The 17,802-nt window shown below is 40.8% G+C and overlaps 1 long non-coding RNA gene across 3 annotated transcripts; it reads right to left on the bottom strand.

Annotated features, from left to right (window-relative positions):
- Nucleotides 1-609: 609 nt before the first annotated feature.
- On the bottom strand, nucleotides 610-14,718 carry LOC132864608 (uncharacterized). Of its 3 annotated transcripts, none has more exons than XR_009650239.1 (3): nucleotides 14,655-14,718; nucleotides 2,226-4,738; nucleotides 610-1,859 (listed from the first exon to the last, which is right to left on the bottom strand). It is a non-coding gene; the product is annotated as an uncharacterized LOC132864608 (long non-coding RNA). The 3 variants fall into 3 exon arrangements; XR_009650240.1 differs by lacking the exon at nucleotides 14,655-14,718 and having other exon boundaries at nucleotides 2,226-4,521; nucleotides 4,633-4,990; XR_009650238.1 differs by lacking the exon at nucleotides 14,655-14,718 and having other exon boundaries at nucleotides 2,226-4,990.
- Nucleotides 14,719-17,802: the final 3,084 nt, after the last annotated feature.

Here is a 17,802-nt window from a genome sequence, read left to right on the forward strand (position 1 = left end):
TGGTGTAGTGGTTAGCGCTGTCGCCTCACAGCAAGAAGGTCCTGGGTTCGAGCCCCGGGGCCGGCGAGGGCCTTTCTGTGTGGAGTTTGCATGTTCTCCCCGTGTCCGCGTGGGTTTCCTCCGGGTGCTCCGGTTTCCCCCACAGTCCAAAGACATGCAGGTTAGGTTAATTGGTGACTCTAAATTGACCGTAGGTGTGAATGTGAGTGTGAATGGTTGTCTGTGTCTATGTGTCAGCCCTGTGATGACCTGGCGACTTGTCCAGGGTGTACCCCGCCTTTCGCCCGTAGTCAGCTGGGATAGGCTCCAGCTTGCCTGCGACCCTGTAGAACAGGATAAAGCGGCTAGAGATAATGAGATGAGATAAAAACAAGTGAACGAGTATCATAAGGAGATGTAGGAAGGATTATTATGGTAAATTAATATATAATAACAAAAATAATATTAAAGGAATATGGAATATATTAAATAGTATTATTAAAGATGGCTCTGGACAAATACATCACTGAAAGGTTTTTTCACCTCTGGCCCTCACCATCTCGAGATCAGTCCCCCCGTGTCACCCAGACACCTGGGGTTGAGTCGCGAAAGAAAGACAGGAACCCCACAAAGTAGTTCACAATCTTTATTCACAAGTCCCCTATGAGACAAGAATACAGGGCATATTATATGTGTGTATTATCTAAAGTGACATCACTGTTTGATATCTGTCTATGTGTGTGTGTGTCTGTGTGGATATGCAGCTGTGGGTGTGTGTGCGTCGTAGGATGTCAGACTATGGCGTGATGGTATGATGACGTAGGTCAGTAAACCTTGGACTGAGCAAAACACATCTTAATTCCATCAATATGCATGTGTGTGAGTGAAAATATATCCTGTATACATTTCATATTAGCAGATGTTCTAACAGATATCAACATTTACGCACAACCTTAGGTCAGAGATAGCACAGGGCAATATGTTCTGATAGAATGTTCCAAAAGATATCAATATTACGTCTCGAGCAATGTGTCTAGCTTAGACAGAAGGTCACACAGTAACGTGGTCAAGTTACACAGGAGACAGAAGAATTCAATGCCTTCTAGCTGAAATAGTAAAATAGAACAGAACAGAACAATATTAAGAATAAATCCTTACAATTTTGTCACAAAATAAATTACTGCCTTCTTGGTCAAGAATAAATACTTACAATTATTTATCCTTACAAAGGAATAAAACCTTACAATCTCCTCTTTGATACTAGATTGTAATCTAGTATCACACCCCAATATTCTGATCATACATATAACTCATATGCTTGAGTTAATCCTTGCTCTTCTTGATGGGTATTGGTGCTCAGAGGGCAGGCATGCCCTATCAGCCCTCGTCCCACCTCACCGGAGCTTAGAGAAACTCGAAACCTCTTAATTTGTCCCAAATACACGCTACTTCCTTCAGAGCAATTTGTTCTAAAACAGTGAGGGGAAAATGAAATTATAGGGCATATCGACCTATAGTGAGAACAGAGTCCTGTAAGAATACAGAGCTTCAGAGCATAGAGACGTATAATAATACATCAGATGGCATCAGATGACAGACATAACTTTCATTCGTGTGCGCTCGTGCAGTCTAGTTAGCGAATTGCCAAAAGATGTTGTCTCGAGGTCCAGCTTGAGTGGGTAACCCTGCTCCGAGCAGCAGTAGAGTGGTCATGAAACTCATGATGAGGACTTCATGGTTGTAGTTAGGGTGAATGGTCCCAGACAGGGCGAGATCCCCTCTTTGTTCACAACGTCTTGCAGGTAGTAATCTGAGGATTCTCAGTCGGCCAGGGCTGCAGGATCTGTGTAGAGCTCAGAGATAGAGAGATAGAACAGAGACTGGATAGGGACACAGAGAAAACGTTAGTATCAAACTTGTCATTCACTGTAAAAAATGTCCGTAGAATTAACAGTGAATTTATGTAAAATCATGACATAAAAAAACTGTAAATACAAAAACAATGAAGCAGTGTGTAATTTACATCAATATACTGTAAAACTCCTCACCAAATACCACTGTTAATTTAACAGTAAGAATATGTTGAATTGATCATATTTTTTTGTAGAATTTACAAATTGTTGTAGTTTAAACACAGACAAACTGTAATACTAAAACAGAATGTGATAGTTAAAATTACATCATTGCCCTGTTAAAAAAACAAAAACATGCCAACCATCGTGGCTCAGTCGACCAAGGCGTCATACCATGAATCCGGGGACCCGGGTTCGATTCTGACCTGAGGTCATTTCCAGATCCCTCTCCAGCTCATTTCCTGTCTCTGCACTGTCCTATCCAATAAAGGTAAAAAAAATTCTAAAAATAGATATATATCTGTTTAGTAGATCATTGCTTGTAACCATCATTTTGAATCATTGTTTATTGTACAATGAATATCCATAAAATTAACAGTTATGTATTGATTATTGTACATTGAATACCTGTAAAATTGAACATTTTCAAACTGTTGTTTTTACAAGTGTTGATATACCTTACCGTAAAGCCATATACACTGTCACTGTATTTTTTACGGTGAAAAAATGGCAACCACAGCTGCCAGTTTTTCACTGTAAATTTGACAAGATTTTTTTTTACAGTGTTGTAACACAGCTTTGTTATGGAGCCTTCTTCAATCACGTGGCATGGATCCACTGTGGAAAAAGATCAGTAAAAACAGCAGTAAAAGTAATGGCGACTATGTCTGCAGGCCCACTATATCTAGGTTCTCCCAATTGTCCAAATCGTTTAAAAAGACACACCAGCACCTTGTCTCCCACGTGAAAGGGGTGTGTGGGTGCTGCTGGTGGAGATAATATTGTACTATTGACCTTGGTACAAATTTTATGCAACTTATCTATAAGGGCTGCAGAATACTCATCCATATGTGTTTTCAAATCAGAGGTACCCGGAGCCGGAGTTCCCTTCTTCCAGGGGAGAGGGAAAGGTCTTCCAAAAATAATTTCGTAGGGGACATATCCCCTAGGCTAGGTTTTGGTGTCATACGAATTTCAGCCAGAGTGGCTGGCATTAAGTCTACCCAATTTTTCGAACCTGTGGCCTGCATGGCCTTAGTTAGTTAGTCTTTCAATGTTCGATTAGTACGTTCTATGATACCTGAGGATTGAGGGTAGTACGGAATGTGAAAACACCAGTTTAGTGAGAGATACTTACAAAGGTTTTGTGTGACTTTTGAGGTAATTATTATTATTGATTTCTTCTTATTTTATTGTTGTTATTTTATTGTTCTGCTTTTATTGTTTGTTTTTTTTTACTGTTCAGTGTCCTTGGGTATCTTGAAAGGCGCTTATAAATAAAATGTATTATTATTATTATTATTATTATAACTAAGTATTATTTCTTTTGCCAGAATACGAGTAACTACCTTCGTGTTCTCTCGAGAACAGGGAAAAGCTTCTACCCATTTAGAGAATTTGTCCACAATCAAGATGACAAAAAATCAAATGAGAAAGGAAGAGCGTATGCCTCATGCACAATATCAGGCAGTGAACACACAGAGTAACCACAAAGGTATTATAAATATTATACACCGTCTGAGGGTTTAGAACAAGAACCATCAACAAAGAGTATACTAGTAGTATGTACGATTTTTAGACAGCCAATATCAATGTCATCCCAAGTGTCATCCCGAGAATTAAGGAGGGATGCGAGAGCGTGACCTACAATATCAAAAGAGGATGTGACACGAATTTTGAGATTGTTAGTAGAACAGAGCAGTCATACGTTGGGTCTGTAAATTTTGCAACACCTGTTTAACTTGATGTGACGAGTGTCTAAAACCATCAAAGCACATGCGGAGACAGCCCCTAGACACGCAGGTAAGCCTTGAGATACAGTGTCTAATGTTTTGGATAAAAAACCCCGCACAAGGACGCCCCCCCCATGCTCCCGGGCCAACAGCTGTGCCTTGGTGTTCACAGGCATAGAGATGGAAGGGCTTGGAGTAATCAGGTAACCCAGGGGCGGAACAAAGAGCGCTTTTGAGGGAGTGATAAGCGTCCGCCATAGCATCAGTCCAGGTCAAAGGGTGTTGTAGTGGATCATGATGAGAGATTGCAGAACGGAGAATCTTGTCATATAAAGAGCAGTCAGGGATCCATTGTCTGCAGTAACTCATAAGACCCAGAAAAGACATCAGTGCATGGTTAGTTGCAGGGCGTTTTGTGTCTAGAATCACCCGTACCCGATCAGATGACAGCTTACGACAGCTTAGCTTGTGAAAGTTCAATACTTAAGTGTCCATGCAATATTGCAACTTGGTCCTGGAAACCTTTAAGCCCTTGTGCGCCAGATGTTGAAGCAGGCGTAAGGAAGTGTCTTGGCAGATTTCTGGTGACTCAGCAGATACCGTAACACACAGACCACAGAGTCCTGAGGGAGGGAGAGGTCACAGAGTGCGTTATGAATTTGAATTACGGCTGAAAAAATAGCAGGAGAGTTAATAAAACCTTGAGGCAAAAACGTGTCCAAGAAGATTATCTCCCCCTGTGCATGAAAAAGGCAGATTAATATAGAGATCAATAACGGAAAAACAGCAATGATGAGAAACATCAGGTATAATGGGTGCAACAGGGACGATCAATTCATTAATCTTACGTAAATCCTGCGTAAAACGCCAGGTACCATCAGGTTTAGGTACTGGATTGACAGGTGTATTGTACGAGCTGGTACACGGTCTCACCACGCCTTACTTGAGGAGAGACTGTAGGATGACATCAATCCAGAGAGAGAGAGATACTGCTTAACATAAACAGGATGCACATGAATATTGAAGTGTAGTTTCATGTCAATTTCATTTAAGTTCCAGGTTGTAGTGCAACAAAATGCAGAAAGGTTCAAGGACAGTGAATACTTATACAAGCCAATGTATCATAATAATTTATGACATTTCTTCTTAATGGTTAAATAAAGATAAACCCAAGTCTCCGATTTATAAACACCACTGGAAGGAAAACAATTTTCAACATTCTTCAAGTAAACGTTTGTTAACTGTTTCTTGCTGAAAAAATTATGGTTAACTAAATACATTAAAAGCCTATCCATTCCATATCCTCCATGGTTTTTTTTAAAGGCAAAAGTATGGAGGTTTAAAATTCAGCAAACATTTCAATGTTTGCTGAATTTTAAACCTCCATACTTTTGCCTTTAAAAAAAACCATGGAGGATATGGAATGGATAGGCTTTTAATGTATTTAGTTAACCATAATTTTTTCAGCAAGAAACAGTTAACATCAATATGAATATCAATATGAATATCAATAGTTCAAAATTGTTCAAAATTAGGAGGAACATGTTTAAGCTTAGCCTCATAAGGAGCAATAAGTTTAAAGAAAGAAAAGGAGATATAAAACAGGGCAAATTGAAATGACAAACAATTTCACTGAATGTAATATGAAAAAAATTGAATGGCTGATAAGCACTTTTTGTTGGATTCGATATGTGACAGAGACTCAAAATACATTTTTAATTCAATTAAAAATAATGGGAATGAGAATTGGTTGTCTTGGACATTTTGACTTTATGTATATGGAATTTACCTAGTAATATAAAGAGATTAATTATATTAAAATTTATTATTGTGTGAGAAAGTGCCAAGTGCAGATATCTGTGTGTCCTTACTTGCATGGATGGTTGTTTGTTTATATTATTGCTGTCTGTAACTAGGTCAGTCTTATCTCAGTGCTGACTGAGAAAAGAGACAGACTGTAGAGACGGAACAATTATTCAAAATATTATATTTATAATAGGACGACAATTATTCAAAAAATGTCAAAAATGAAGTAAAGAGCGGGTTAGCTCGCTGTTGATCTAATTGCATGTTTCCCAGACAAGTCCACGTCTCGCTAAAACGCATCAGAAACAGGAGTATATAGGATATTTAAAGGTTAGAATTTTCAGCATGACTGTTACATATGATTAATAAAAAATACCACTACACGATCAGTTTTAAAACGTTTTAGATCAACATTAGGTCGTTGTTAAACTTTTCGGCATTTCCATTCACAAGTAGAGTAAATATATTTGATGCCTTTTATTATGCCTTTTGAACAGGAAGTGGTATACTACTCAATATTTTAAAAATGATTCCTGATAAATATCTTCAAATCTGAAGATATTTGATTTGGCTGAATTAATCAAACTCTAAGCCTTAAATATATTTCTTCTGTTTTTACCATGTCTGTTTAATTTAAGTGAATGTTTTAAAAATGGTTTTTGTGTTGTATTTGCTTGTAGATGTTATTTAAGGTTTGAACGTATAGAATTACTGCCCAGATCTGATGAGACGAGAGTTTTGTCCTAAAGAGCTGCTTTTTCTTTTATCTAGTGCGCATGCCTAGCTCACAAGGCATCATGGGAACTGGAGTTCTAATGTTATTAACACATATCACAATTTTAATAGCTGCACTTTTAATTATTAAAACACATGAATAGTCTTGTACACTGCTCCGAATATCCATTGGTAATAATAATGATGAAATTACAGGCCCGTTTGTTTGCCGTTAAAAACAAGATTGGATAACTTTAACTTTCTAATAATGTTACAGGGCGGCACGGTGGTGTAGTGGTTAGCGCTGTCGCCTCACAGCAAGAAGGTCCGGGTTCGAGCCCCATGGCCGGCGAGGGCCTTTCTGTGTGGAGTTCGTGTCCGCGTGGGTTTCCTCCGGGTGCTCCGGTTTCCCCCACAGTCCAAAGACATGCAGGTTAGGTTCAGGGGCGCTGCTAGAAATCTTGGGCCCTATGAAAGATTACAATTTAGGGGCCCCCCCCCCCGGTAAAATGTTCAAGCAACTGAATTTGAAGTCTGTTTTTGGCTGGCACTTCTACTTTACTATGCATGTGATCAGCTACCTAGCAAGTTTAGGTGATACAATTATTTGGTATATGAACATTTTAAATGCAGAACTGTCAGAATTAGACTGAATAGACTGTTGCCTTAAAATGAAAATTCCATGATATATATTATGGAATATATATATATATATATATATATATATATATATATATATATATATATATATATATATATATTAATTAGTGCTGTCAAGCGATTAAAATATTTAATCGCGATTAATGTTGCGACTGTCATAGTTAACTCGCGATTAATCGCAATTTAATCGCACATTTTTGTCACATGAAAAACCATTGTAATTCTCTTATCAGCATAAAAAAGTGAATGGGCTTGCTCACCGTTCGAACTACGGGGGTACTCGGGGGATCCGAGATCCCCTGAAACAGACATGAGATCCCTTGAAAACATGATTTGGGAAATGTTGGGGGGTCTCTAAAATATTGGCAAAATGATGTTTATTGACATAGCAATCGTGTGTAACGGGAAGCATTTGCATATCCGAAGTGAGCACGCGATCGGAGATCCGCGCTCTGAGACAAGCGCAAGCACCCCCCCAAGGGAAAAAAAAAGGGACCCCCCGAAAATATCGGCATAGTTCGAACACTGGTTGTACCAATTTTTTTTTTTTTATTGCAGAGCATAACACGTTTTGTCACAGCCACTGAAAAGTGGGGCTGGAGCTGCCGATGGGAAAACGATCGGAGCACCGTGGCTCTTCGGGGGAGGGCAGAGGACTCTGGCTGTGCGGGGCGTGGCATCATGTCACAGAGCGTTAATGTCGTGATAAAAAAATTATCGCCGTTAAAATTGAGTCAAGTTAACGCGTTAATAATGCGAAATTTTTGACAGCACTAATATATATATATATATATATATATATATATATATATATATATATATATATATATATCACAGGTGGCTTCTCCAGTGAGGAGAGGGAGGAAGATCCTCCTTAAAAATTCTAAGAATAAAAAGTTGAAATTGTCTTGACCAATTTAATGAATTGCTGTCCTTGAATATTACTATTTTACTGCCAAATACGACATGTACATTATATTCATTTCTCTGGGTGAAATTACATTAGCACCCCCTATCGCTCGCTATTAGAAATTACTGCACGGAGGATCTTCCTCCCTTCGGCTCCCATTCACTCCGATTCAAACAGTCTCCGGCACTGGCGGCTCGTGGTTAACATAGACTTCAATGAGAGAGAGGAGGAAAATCCTCCCCTAAGAGGGTGGGACTAGCTAAGACAGGGGTGTCAAACCTGATCCATAAAGGGCCGTGTGGCTGCAGGTTTTCATTCCAGCCATGCAGCAGCACCCTGATTTGGCTTATTCAATCAACTGACACACCCACCCTTTAATCAAGGGTGGGTGTGGCTGCAAGTATTTGACTGTGTGAAGACAGTTCAGTTGATTGAATGAGCCAAGTCAGGTGTGCTGCTGCATGGCTGGAATGAAAACCTGCAGCCACAAGGCCCTTTATGGATCAGGTTTGACACCCCTGAGCTAAGAGATCTGACAAGTGCTACAAAATATCAACCAATAGGCTGCAGCCCTAGCTGCGCAATGAACCAATAAGTAGAGGCCTTAGCTGCCTGGGGGGAGGGGTTATCTTATCAAACTTAACTTCTAGATCCGGTGACTCGGGCACTTCGGCAGTCAGAGTGAGAACGGCGAGGTGGAAGTGGATTGACTATGTTATAGATATTCTACGAATAAAGTAATGGAAACAGAGGACGTGGTGAATGTTTTGCTTGCAAAACCCTTCCATGGGCTGAGCTACAGTGAAAAGTTAGCCATCAAAGCAGCAGGTAGACCAACCCCTAAAATTGAAATCACAAAACCCAATGGCAAAGGCAGTACAGTGAATGCTACATGGTTTGCTAGGTACACATGGCTCACTGGTAGCGTTACCACCCATCGATTATATTGCTGGCCCTGTTTGCTAATGAACAATGCCAAATCACAAGCGTGGAGTGTTCATGGTTTCAATGATTTAAAAAATCTAGATAGGGTAACCAAACGCCATGAGAAGTGTCAAGACCACGTTGGTGCTGCTATCCGACTGTCCTTACTAGGCACCATGCCAATAGATAGGGTGGTAGACGAGGGTGTGCGGCTGCAAATCCAGCAGCACAATGCTAAAGTGAGTCGCAATAGAGAGGTATTAAAACGTCTGATAGATGCAACAGCCTACCTAGGCATGCAAGAGTTGTCACTGAGGGGACATGAAGAAGGGGGGAATTCGGACAATAAGGGCAATTACAGGGAGCTAGCGGAGGTTATTGCTCGCTATGATCGTGTTCTGGCAGAGCATCTGGAAAGTTCGACTGTCTTCACAGGCATGTCAAAAACAATCCAGAATGATCTAATATCCGCTATAGCTGGTTCAATTAATTCAGAAATCCAAAAGCAACTTAACACGGCACCCTTCTTCTCGTGGCAAATCGACGAGACCACAGACATAAGCTGTCATTCACAGCTGTCTGTCATCTTGCGCTATGTCGATAATCAAGGTACAATTCAGGAATGCTTTCTAGGATTTTTTGATGTGTCCAGTGGTCGCAGTGCACAATCCTTGTTCGATTTCGTGCAGACTGAGTTGTCAGGTTTCAATTTCAAGGATAAACTTGTCGCTCAGACTTACGATGGTGCCGCGGTCATGGCCTCGGACTTGAATGGCCTTCAGGCTAAAGTGAGAGAATTGGCTCCCTGTGCAACATTTGTCCACTGCTATGCACATCGCTTAAACCTAGTTTTAAGTCAGGGTGTTAAGACCATTCCCCAAGCAAAATGCTTCTTTGCTCACTTGGGTGGCTTCACGTCTTTTTTCTCCAAGTCCAGCAAGAGGGTTTCTTTACTCGAGGAGTTCAGTTGCGCCCGCATTCCCCGGAGCGCTCCCACTCGCTGGAACTTTTCCTCTAGGGTCGTGAACACGGTTGCTTCAAATTATGACGAACTACTTCAGATTTTCGAGAACATTACTGAGCGCCCAATGATGGATGATGAGACAATACGTTTAGCTGATGGTTTGAGGTCGAAAATGCAAGAGTTTGAATTTGCGTTTTTACTCTTCACTTTTGAGCAGTTGTTTTCGCACACTGACGTGGTGTTTGACATCTTGCAGCACAAATCCATGGATGTCGCCTTTTGCAAACGGCGAATAGAGAATCTCCTGCAAATATTGGATGAGCTAAAAGTACAGAGAGCCTTTGACAAAATCTACGCCAGGGCTGCCTCTCTAACAGAAGACCCTGACTTGTCTCACAGGGTCAAAAGAAGGCTGCTTAATCCCCGTCAGTCCTACAGAGCACTTTATGATTCCATCCACGACAACTTGCGCACTCAAATAACTCAGCGCTTTCAACACCTCGACCGCTTGCGCTTCATGGAGCTTTTGGATGCGGCGAAATTCGACTCGTTCAAAATATCATTTCCTACGCAGCTACTGTCAAATTTGATGGAGACATATGGCCACCTTTTTGATCAAGAAAAGCTGAGAATCGAACTGCAGCATTTTTATCACAATGCAGAAATAAATTCATCAAGAAAACTTTGCGATGCCCTTGGCTTCATGAAGTCCAGCAGTCTTGATGGGGCGATGCCACAGCTGTACAGGCTCATGTCCCTGATTGGAACAATTGGCGCAACCTCTGCAGGGGTTGAAAGGAGTTTTTCGTGCCTCAAGAGAATTAAAACGTACACATGCAACGCAATGGGGCAGGAGAGATTAAAACATCTGGCCATTATTTAAATTGAAAAAAAGATTCTCAAGACACTCCAAAAAGATCCAGCGTGGTACGATCAGGTCACAGATAGATTTGCAAATCAGACAGCACGGAGAATTGACTTGATATATAAATAGTGAGCCTCAATCAGTTGGCCTGAATCATTCCTTAACATCAACGTTTGTCTTAAACACGGCTATATCCCATGTAAATAGTTGTGAAATAATGTTATTGTTGTTCTTTTACTTGTTGACTGTTGCCAGTTGTTTGACACCGTGGAAAGGATGTTAATGAATTATTCAGGAAAAACTATTATCAACTCAACCCGTGCGTGTAACTATAGCCGGTCCAGCAGGTGCGGTCGCATTGGGGCCCGTGACCTTCAACCAAGCATTCCTTCCTCCCTCACTTTTACAAAAGCCAGCCGCCACATATGTATATACACACATACAACCCCAATTCCAAAAAAGTTGGGACAAAGTACAAATTATAAATAAAAACGGAATGCAATTATTTACAAATCTCAAAAACTGATATTGTATTCACATAGACAACATATGTCGAAAGTGAGACATTTTGAAATTTCATGCCAAATATTGGCTCATTTGAAATTTCATGACAGCAACACATCTCAAAAAAGTTGGGACAGGGGCAATAAGAGGCTGGAAAAGTTAAAGGTACAAAAAAGGAACAGCTGGAGGACCAAATTGCAACTCATTAGGTCAATTGGCAATAGCTCATTAACATGACTGGGTATAAAAAGAGCATCTTGGAGTGGCAGCGGCTCTCAGAAGTAAAGATGGGAAGAGGATCACCAATCCCCCTAATTCTGCGCCGACAAATAGTGGAGCAATATCAGAAAGGAGTTCGACAGTGTAAAATTGCAAAGAGTTTGAACATATCATCACCTACAGAGCATAATATCATCAAAAGATTCAGAGAATCTGGAAGAATCTCTGTACGTAAGGGTCACGGCCGGAAAACCATACTGGGTGCCCGTGATCTTCGGGCCCTTAGACGGCACTGCATCACATACAGGCATGCTTCTGTATTGGAAATCACAAAATGGGCTCAGGAATATTTCCAGAGAACATTATCTGTGAACACAATTCACCGTGCCATCCGCTGTTGCCAGCTAAAACTCTATAGTTCAAAGAAGAAACCGTATGTAAACATGATCCAGAAGCGCAGACGTCTTCTCTGGGCCAAGGCTCATTTAAAATGGACTGTGGCAAAGTGGAAAACTGTTCTGTGGTCAGACAAATCAAAATTTGAAGTTATTTATGGAAATCAGGGACGCTGTGTCATTCGGACTAAAGAGGAGAAGGACGACCCAAGTTGTTATCAGCGCTCAGTTCAGAAGCCTGCATCTCTGATGGTATGGGGTTGCATTAGTGCGTGTGGCATGGGCAGCTTACACATCTGGAAAGACACCATCAATGCTGAAAGGTATATCCAGGTTCTAGAGCAACATATGCTCCCATCCAGACGACGTCTCTTTCAGGGAAGACCTTGCATTTTCCAACGTGACAATGCCAAACCACATACTGCATCAATTACAGCATCATGGCTGCGTAGAAGAAGGGTCCGGGTACTGAACTGGCCAGCCTGCAGTCCAGATCTTTCACCTATAGAAAACATTTGGTGCATCATAAAACGGAAGATACGACAAAAAAGACCTAAGACAGTTGAGCAACTAGAATCCTACATTAGACAAGAATGGGTTAACATTCCTATCCCTAAACTTGAGCAACTTGTCTCCTCAGTCCCCAGACGTTTACAGACTGTTGTAAAGAGAAAAGGGGATGTCTCACAGTGGTAAACATGGCCTTGTCCCAACTTTTTTGAGATGTGTTGTTGTCATGAAATTTAAAATCACCTAATTTTTCTCTTTAAATGATAAATTTTCTCAGTTTAAACATTTGATATGTCCTCTATGTTCTATTCTGAATATGGAATTTTGAAACTTCCACATCATTGCATTCCGTTTTTATTTACAATTTGTACTTTGTCCCAACTTTTTTGGAATCAGGGTTGTGTGTGTGTAATATATATATATATTTTTTTTTCTTTTATTAGCAACTATTATTAGGCCACTCAGTAGCTTATGGAGTTCATTCAATCCAAATGTTTGTGTTGAGAGAAACTACATGCATCACTGTATCAGTATGGATTTATAACATTCTGTACATTATGGATACTCCAGAGCCCTCCAGCAAACATCAATAATCAGGATTACAAAATGTATTCCTTTGTTTCCTCCATTTATTGACTTATTGTATGTGATCAAATGTATGCCTTGATGAATAACTACACTAGTTTTTTGATACAATTACAGAGTGCACTGCAAGAAATCCACTAAGTGTTTTTGGTTTCTTTTAGGCATCACACATTTATAAGAAAACACAGCAAATGTTCAAATATTCAAGTTAAATACTTAGCAACAGTATCAATAAATCCACACATGAACAATAGCAATGATATCTATGACCACAGCTAATGTGCAAAATATTAAAGTTAAATACTTAACAATATCAACAAATCCACACATGAACAATGGCAAAACACCTAGACTTAATTATACAATAAAGATACCTATGAAAAAAAGGTGATTTTTTTTCACACACAGTGTGATATCCGGACTTCATAATTTATCACACCTGCTTCTGCTTAGCAACTTCTAGAATGTACACTGTTGCGCACATAGAAAAACTGCCAGCTGATCTAAGCTGCGCTAATAGCGGCGCTGTGCACACACGGAGCTACACATTTCACGTGTCCAGCTCCCAGAATCAGACTGTACCATTAGTAAAAAGGGTGGAGGGGTGAAATGACAAGATCATAAATAATTCAAGAAAAATGTTATAGCAAATCATAACCATGTATAATTTACATATTTTAACAGATAAAATGAAATATTTTATTTCAAAAACTTACACAAGGCAATACTATTAAAATAATATTAATGTCCCTCACAGGCCCCCCTGTCAGTGCCAGGCCCTTAGAATCGTCCTAACTTCCCCCCCTAGCCGCGCCCCTGGTTAGGTTAACTGGTGACTCTAAATTGACCGTAGGTGTGAATGGGAGTGTGAATGGTTGTCTGTGTCTATTGGCCCTTTTCCACTACCCTTTTTCAGCTCACTTCAGCCCGACACGGCTCGCGTTTCGACTACCAAAAACCAGCACGACTCAGCTCGCTTCAAAGCGCCCTGCTTAGCCCCTAAAACTCGCACGGTTTTGGAGTGGGACTGAAGCGAGCCAAACCGTGCCGAGTGAGGTTGGGGGCGTGAGCAGACACTCCCCTGTGCACTGATTGGTGAGGAGGAGTGTCCTCACATGCCCACACACGCCCCGTGAGCACGCTGGGATCTGTAAACACCGTAAACCCGGAAGAAGAAGAATTACGAGAATTTCTGAAGCCTTATGCGCCTCGCCTCATCTATACGCTCTTGCCAGTATCTGTCCGCGTTGTCGGTGACAACAAGCCACAGCACCAAGACCAGCAACACTAACGACTCCATGTCCTCCATGTTTATTGTTTACTATTCGGGTCGTGAGACTACCGCTTAAAAGCTCACTGATGTCACTGTTTGCGCTGCTTAACGACATCACGTGACGTCCACCCATTTTCGCTAACTCCACCCAATGTGTCCACCCACTTCCAGCCAGCACGGTTGTAGTCGAAATGCAACTCCAACAGCCCCGCTCAGCTCGACTCAGCCGCGTTTGTAGTGGAAAAGCGGCATATGTGTCAGCCCTGTGATGACCTGGCGACTTGTCCAGGGTGTACCCCGCCTTTCGCCCGTAGTCAGCTGGGATAGGCTCCAGCTTGCCTGCGACCCTCTAGAAGGATAAAGTGGCTAGAGATAATGAGATGAGATAATGTTACAAAACATACGCTAGCTTATCTTGAAAACGCTGACTATGTAGATCACCTTGCGGACCACTCGTGACTTTACTGGTATCTTTCCAGTTACAAGTTTCGGACTATCGACACACAGTGAATATGAAATAAAATACAGATGATCTACTCACCAAACGCTGAAACTAATTGATTAAGAAGCAGATTTTTTTTTCTGTGTTGAGGGAGGATCTCTCTCCTTCAGTAATAGTGATGAGAATCACAAACGATTCGGATCTTTTTCGAAACGAAACATAAAAATGACTCGATCGAGCGAATCGATACAGACGCATGGCCTGCATTTGTTTGAGTTCATGCACACGTAATGGGAGGTTTGAGGAAAATTCATACTTTAATTTCATGCAGCATGAAAGTGTGATTATTGTTTACAATTTGAAAACAGGAATACAAATAAGGTTTCCGTAGATTCGGAGTCAAGAAAATCTACGGAAATTGATTCACACGCATTAAATTGATTCACACGCATGCGAGTTTGTTCTAAAGAATCGATTCAGTGAAACTTTCGTTGAGATTATAATGAATATACAGAATGTCCGTATTTTATACGGATTTGATTCAATAAACGTAGTATACGGGCGTACAAATAAAGTTATACGGATTCTTTAAAAAAACTTCAATATTTATTTAGAGCTAATCAATTCCACGATGATAAAAGAGCGCATAACATATACAATTTGTGTTTTTTGTCAAACATTGGAGCTTTGTATTCATTCTTAAGGTTTATTGTTATTAAATAAAAAGTAACTGGGATATATCATTGTTAATTATCATTCAAATTTTAGGTAAATTATTTTAATTTGCATCTTATAAGGATTTTATAAGGGAAATAAGGATTTTGGAAGTTGGTTATACAGGTTTGATTGACCAAAGGTTGACATGTATGCACACCAGAAACATAGTTCTGACTGTTCATGTTGTTTCATTATTTTGTGCATATCCAATAATGAGACAGCTCCTAGAGATTGCAAATGCCTGCAGGAGGATAAATCAAAACTGAGCTGGCCAAATTGTCTAGAACACCCACGTGCAATGAACCGGTGCTACAGGTGCTCTAGCCCCTGCCCCTTTTCTGTTTGCTGTCCAAAGTGCCCTTTTCATAGGTACTGTTTTGTTGTTGTTGTTGTTTTAATATTTGTAAAAGATAAGTTAGCTCCAGTGGTGTAATCTACGTGATACGCAGGTATACGCCGTATGCCCACTGGAAAAGCTCAACGATTTCCGTATACTCACTGAAGAGCTCAGTGATTTGCGTATGCGCATACGCCTACCGAAAAATATATTCGTTATTTGAACTGGCCAAACCAACGTCAACATTGTCAGATGAATGTTCCACAGTTCCATTCCTAGATGCCTGTGTTCACCAAACGCGCTTGAGCGCTACAAGCGCCTATTCAATTCAAATCCTATGGGCTTCATTTATTAGACGCTGACAGAGCCCGACTCAGCAATCAAGCCGTTGCGAGTTGATCCAAGAGCAGAGAATTGACCCTTCCGGGAGCTCCGCTCCCCATAGCAACTGTTGCTATGTCAGTCAAGCCAGCCGTCTGTAGACCCCTCCGCAGTAAACGTCATAATAAGTTAGAGTAAATTGCGCGCGCAACCTGGACCCAAAAAAGACTCAGCGACGGTAGAGACGAGAAGAAAGATTTGGAAGAAATGTCTAGTTGTTGTGTTGTCGGGTGTCAGAATCGTAGCAGTGATGGGGTTAAAAATGTACAGAATTCCAGCAGGATCTTACCCATTCCAAAAAAATCGCCGACGTCTATGGCTACAAGCCATCAAACGTGTAGACTGGGATGAAAGCGCTATCAAAAATGCGCGGGTTTGCAGCGCCCACTTCATCACAGGTAAGATCAGGCTATTTATTAAATCTTTCTTTTTTATTCTTTCTAGTCTTCGTTTGTTGATGTAGCAAAATACTTTGGTAACGTTTGTCTGATTAGCTGGGTCATTGTTACACAATGTAATGAATATTGTTAGCATGTTAACTTAGCTTTGCATGCAATTTTGTTTGTAGGAGAACTCTCGCTTGACTCAAGCAGTCCAGATTTTGTGCCATCATTATTTGTGTATGCCGAAAATCACAATTTTAAAGCAAGGATGGAAAGGTAAAATTGTGTGCCCTCACTCTAAATGCCAACTTACGTTGACTGCTCTAACCTAAAACTTTTCGGCTGGATAATCGCCGCAAGCTACCACCGCTCCCCTCTGTATTGTTATCAAATGTGCAATCCATCCGTAACAAGATTGACGAATTGGAATTATGGACTAAGACTAGAGCGGAGATCAGGGAGTCGTGTTTACTTGCTTTTACGGAATCATGGCTCACCGACCTAGATCGGGACGAGGATCTGTCAATAACTGGGTTTGGAAGCCCAATTCGGCTCGACAGGTCACCGGAGGCAACAGGAAAAAAACAGAGGAGGAGGGGTGTGTTTTTACATCAACGAGCGGTATTGCAATACTATTACGATCAGGGAAAAAATATGCACCGCCGACATAGAATTACTGTCCATCTCACTACGCCCCTTCTACCTTCCGCGTGAGTTTCAACAACTTTTTTATACACTGGTATACATTCACCCGCGCGCAAATGCAGCCGCTGCTGCTCAGCTGATTGCAGACACTACACATAAACTGGACGAAATTTGCCCCGATGCACCTAAATTTATTTTGGGAGATTTTAACCACTGTGATTTGAGTAAGACTATGAGAACTTATGATCAATATGTTACTTGTACTACAACGCAGAAAATGACCTTGATTGATCTGTGCTATGGGTCAGTGGACGGTGCTTACAGCTCCATACCTATGCCTTCCTTGGGAGCTTCCTATCATAACAGTATTTACCTCATGCCAGTGTACAAACCTTCTTTCAGACGCCTAGAACACAATGAGAGAACTGTGAAACTCTGGTCAGAGGATAGTATCTCTTCACTTCAAGCATGTTTTGAGTGTACGGTTTGGGAGTGCTTTCAGGAAGGGTCTGAGAACATTGATGAACTTGCAGACACGGTATCATCATATATCACATTTTGTGTGGATATGGTCATCCCAACTAAGACTACCGTCACTTTTCCGAACAACAAACCATGGATGACGAAAGAACTAAAATCTGTCATTAACAAGAAAAAGAGGACTTTCTATACTGGTGACATTTGGGAGATTAAAGCGGTGTGCAAAGAAGTAAAAAATGAGATTAGGAAAGCTAAAATGAAATATAGAAGAAAAGTAGAAGAGCAATACAGGGGAGGGGATCTT

This window comes from Neoarius graeffei, chromosome 17, assembly GCF_027579695.1.
Source record: "Neoarius graeffei isolate fNeoGra1 chromosome 17, fNeoGra1.pri, whole genome shotgun sequence".
Classification (NCBI taxonomy): Eukaryota; Metazoa; Chordata; class Actinopteri; order Siluriformes; family Ariidae; genus Neoarius; species Neoarius graeffei.